This window comes from Papio anubis, unplaced genomic scaffold (genome assembly GCF_008728515.1).
Source record: "Papio anubis isolate 15944 unplaced genomic scaffold, Panubis1.0 scaffold239, whole genome shotgun sequence".
Lineage (NCBI taxonomy): Eukaryota > Metazoa > Chordata > Mammalia > Primates > Cercopithecidae > Papio > Papio anubis.
The window spans coordinates 16,170-21,415 of NW_022162448.1; the positions used below are offsets into that span (position 1 = coordinate 16,170).

The following is a 5,246-nucleotide window of genomic DNA, read 5'->3' on the forward strand; positions in this document are numbered from 1 at the left end:
TATGAAATATTTATCCATATAGTTTCTGAAATATATATATATATAAATAAAGTGATCTTGGAATAAATAATCATTTATGCCACAAAATAAATATTATAAATATTCAGATAATTCTTTGAAAAAAAAAAGGTGACTTTTGAGTAGTACACAGATATTTAACAGGAAGATTAGGGAAGAAGACCATTCTGTGCAAAAGAAACAAACAAATATATGAAGGTGAAGAGAGCACGTAACACAGTGGTGAGAACACACACAGTTTACAAGAAGTGGCTGAAGATGAGGTTAGTTAGGTAAGCTGGGAACAGACTGTGATAGGAGGACCATGCCACTGTGAAGATGTTGAACATTCTTCTGTAAGGTAAGAGCGTTGTTTACTTGTTAGTTTGCTTGTGTTTTGCTCTGATCAGGATCAACTTATGGAAATAAAGATGCAGGACTTTAGGGAAATTCCAGTGCGAATAGCTGCTATAACTAAAGATTAATCTTGAGCAACTCCAGCTTAGTTTTCAGACTATAGACTTTAGAGTAACATAGAAGTGATGCAGATTGCTGGGCACTAGACCAAGTTTAGTACATTCAATGCTTTAGGATTTATGCCCACAACTGTGAATTTCTTCTTAGAACCCCAGCTGTTTTTCACAGATGTTGAAGTCTAAGATTCTCTGTTTAGAGGAGTTGTTTTCAGATATTATTATGCCTAAGGATTGTCTGGAAGATATTGGATAACCTCATTCACAAAGAGTGTGATTCTGTACATCTGAAGGGATGCTGGTAACTTGAGTTTCTAGCAAGTTTCTTGATGCTGATGCTGCTTGTCCCTGAATTATTCACTCCCTATCAGTACACATCAGATTGGTGCCAGGTTTAAATTTCATATATGTATCACAATGTTGAAAAATAGACTTCCCTAAAAGAAATATAGGACAGAAACAAAATGACCGGGTCTATCAATTTTGTTTTATTATACTATCTATCAAAGAAGAATCTGCAAATAAACTGTCCGTTTGTTTAAAAATGAAAAAAAGAAAATAGAAACAAAAACAACATAATTTTTGTCAGGAAAACACATAAAGCTTTTTTTTCAATAAGGATGAAAATGCAATAATTGGTAGGAATATTTGCTCAAGTAAAACTAGTACCTGAAAATGACCTTTAAATTTAGACATTTTCATCACCTTTTGAGCTACCTCCTTTCGATCTTCTCTCCCACTACCACACTCATCCTCATTAGCCATGACACTAAAAATATTTTTTTCTTCTTTTGATAATTCAGTGATGGGAAATATAAATATTCTGAATATTTGGCATAGATGAGAAAATATGAAAATCTCTAACACAGTACAAAAATGTACTACAAGATGAGAAACAAAGAAAACAAAATGTTATTAAAAATTTTGGCTTACTATGGAAAGAGAAGTTTGACACTGCAATGGTTAACTCTTGTTTCTAGTGTTTGGAAGTCCGCAGATACACAAAAAACCTTTATAAATATAAATACATTCACAGAAATGAATATTCAGACATCCCCTTTGCAAGTAATGAATACAATGGTTATATGTTTTGCTTTAACAGTCTCCTCCCTCCATCCTTTCCCTTCTCGTCATGCCCTTCCCTCCTTCCCCTCTCTGCCTCCCTCCTTCCCTCCTTCCTTCTTTTCCCGCTTTCTTTTTTCCCTCCTTTCTTCCTTCCTTCCCTCCCTCCTTCCTTGCCTTCTAACTTCTTCCTCCCTCCCTCCCTTTTTTCCTTCTTCCTTCCTTCCTTCCTTCCTTCCTTCCTTCCTTCCTTCCTTCCTTCCGTCCTGTTAATAACAGGTTTATAAATAGGTATATCTATGCCTATTATAAATAGATATACCTATTTATAAACCTGTTATTAACACCTATCTCCTTTTTGAATGGATTATTGTACCAAACTTTTTTCTTATACATGCTCACTTTTTACTAAATTTTCTAAGATAGCATTGGTGTCTCGGAGATGAACACTGGCAGTATTACTAAAATAATAAGTATTAAACATTATAGATAGGTATAACCTCTAGCTATTTCTAAGGGAGGAGTTCACTTTCATTGGCTGTCATTTTAGTCTGGAGTTAGCAGAGAAAAAATGCACATAACCATCGATTTTGCATGATACACAAGGGATTGTTTAAATGCAAGACACCCAATAGAAGTTTTTTCTTCTTTTTTTCTAATATAGTTTCTAGATCTACATTCACATATAAATTAACTCCCCTCCCCACTTTTTTCTTCTTTTGGTTTGTTTTAGTACATGACAGGCAATGTTTTCAGGTAAATATCATTGACTACATAGGGAAAGCTAGTGAGCAGACGTCCTATCAAAAGCTGTTACATTCGTGTCTGCAGATTTTTCCAAGGCTCATTACTCCTCCAGGTAAGAGCTAGCACTATTTCTCATCACCTTCTAATCATTAACACGTGAGCCAAAAACAATCCATTCAAATATGACTTCTGGTAAACAGAGAAAAAAGACAAAATCTAACAAATATTTATTTAAGTTAGAAAAACTCTAATACTTGTTATAACTATTGGCAATGGTACTATTAAAAAGAAATAAGACAAAAAAGATTATGAGCTTTGTTTAATAATCTTCAAAAATTTGTTCTATTGGGAATTGTGGACTGAAGAAAAATGTGTTCTAAATCATATAAGCAGCTATAGTTAGGGTTTACCTGGGACTGGGAACTTCACACATACCAACATCCTATAAAGTAAGTGCTGTTTTTCTCAGTCTATAAACGTGCTCGGATGGGTTTAAAGTGAAAACAGGTTACACATTCATTCAGCCGGCAAACATTTTTGACTGCCTGCAGAGTGCCATGCAGCAGTCTCAATTATGGGAATAATATGTGAAAAAAACACACAAGCATGCATTTGACGGTATGGGGGTGGTGGTGGGGGGCATGCAATAAATGAAGAAAGCAAGTAAAGTTTAATAACTAGAGGAAGTTAAGTGATTTGAATAAATAAATAATAAGAAAATCGAGTTGGTAAGCATCTGGGTGGTCAGAGCAGCCATTATTTTATAAGACAGTTTTTGAGTAAAGAGGATATGAGGGAAAGTTAGAATAATAGAAGATAAAGTTAAAAGGTAATGAGGTCAGTTCATGTAGTGTTTTAGGCCTTTATAATGCTTTATCTCTCAATTAAATAAGTTAGGTGATTGGAATGCAAAGTTTGTTTGTTTTAAGTAAATTCAGGGGTCAGCAGCCCAGCGCATGTGGTATTAAGGGGCTGAGCCGCCTGCAGGCCCTTTACTCTGACCTGGACAACACGCCCATCGACACCACCTGGGCAAGCCAAAGAGGCGTGCTGAAGATGATAAAGCTTCTACAATTAAAATACCATTAAAAGGAAGAGGCTAACACCGTCTATGATAAAGTTCAAGTTAAACTCAGCAAGGAATGGTTCATCCTTACAATACGTGCATTACTGATCTAAGGACTTCACATTGGGAAAAAGCCATCCAGGAAACAAAAGCTGGTGCAGCCAGTAGAAAATCAGCTGCAGAATGCTACTTCCTTTGGAAATCTAAAAGGTGACAGCATATGACACTAGCAGAAGATGTCAAAGCCATGTTCACTGAACTTCAAAAGGAGGTCCGCCTACTTCTATTAACGAATGGGGACAGACGGACTCAGAGGGAGAAGACTGAGGCTTGTGGCTGAGTCCTACTTCGACACTGTTGTAGGTGGAGAACAGAGGGAGGAGAGCCAGCACCATCCATGTTTTATTACTGCTGCACTCCTCTCAGAGTACAACCCGGGGATTGAAAGCAGGGTTGAAAGCAACAGTCTGGATCAATAAAAATGGAGTAGTGCCATTGAAGTCCTACCTAGTTCCATGTTATATAGTTTCTTCTGTGCTAGAGTTACCTGTTCTCTTACAAAGTATAGACCAACAGCATCTCTGCTTAAATCACATAAAAGAGCATGATTATAAACGTGAGAGTTAATTTGCAGAGTTTGAACTAAGAAAAGTTAAGACACTCCACTTACCAAGGTCCAGTTGTAAGAAAAATTTTATTTATGATTTAATGACCAATATTTTGAAGGTCTTCCCAACCAGATTCCTTTTAAGTTGTAATGACAAACCATTGACTGGTATTTATTTCTGAAAATTCAGAATACACTAATACAAGCCAGTAGTATATTCCAGAACATTTGAGGAAATATATTATTTGTTAGTCTGTGAAAGGAGCTTTTACAAATTATTTTATTAATCTTTTAGTATCTTGGCTCCATGATACAAAGCAGGATTGCTTACACATGGATGCACTCTAATATGGTAAATTTAGAGGAAAATTGCTTCAGATATTTAAAAAATGTGTGTAGCAATGCATGTTAAACTTTTTAGAGTTATGTTTGGGGCATCAAAGAATTGATATGATATACACATATTGAATTAAAAGAATTAAAAATGGAGACATAACCTCGGAAAATTACAGACTCAGTATGAGTCCCCCACTTCATGTTATGTCCCCAGTCTCTCAAGTATGATAAATGTAATCTTTAGGCAGAATAGAGAAAGTATGTGCAGAATGTGAGAGACAATGATGCCACTCAATTCTGCTTTCATTACTGGAATACCACATTTCAAATTGAGAAATTACATCTGATTCCCAATCATCAGAATGGGGTTTAGATAGAACATCCAACATAGAAGAATAATTCCTTTATAAATTGAGGACTGACTAAAGGAATTGGAAGAAGAGAAGAGTAAGAATGTAGAATAAGTTTTGAAGTATGTAGTAGACTATTCTGAAAAAGGAATAAAACTCACTTTGATTGGCCCTAGAACAAGAATTTGGTCTAATTGGATGCAAGAAGCAGATTTTTCCTTTCTTATGAGGAAGATCACAAACATTGAAGTTATCTACTATAAGGTAGCTTACCCTTATTACCCAGTAATTGAAGATGTTGGACCTGGATTAACATTTAGGGAAGATGTTGTCAGGACAGAATTTTCAGACTCCAATGTGTGCATGTATCACCTGAAGATCTTGTTTAAATGAAGATTCTGAAAACTTATGTGAGAGTAGGTTGTATAATTTTACTTTTTTTTTTTTTTTTTTTTGAGATGGAGTCTCGCTCTGTCATGCAGGCTGGAGTGCAGTGGCATGATCTCGGCTCACTACAACCTCTGCCTGCCGGGTTCAAGCAATTCTCCTGCCTCAGCCTCCTGAGCAGCTGGGATTACAGGTGCATGCCACCAAGTCCTGTTATTTAT

At 35.9% G+C, this 5,246-nt stretch overlaps 1 pseudogene; it reads left to right on the forward strand.

The window, feature by feature from the left end:
• Window positions 1-2,350: 2,350 nt before the first annotated feature.
• On the forward strand, window positions 2,351-5,015 carry LOC110741329 (annotated as a pseudogene).
• The last annotated feature ends 231 nt before the right edge of the window (window positions 5,016-5,246 follow it).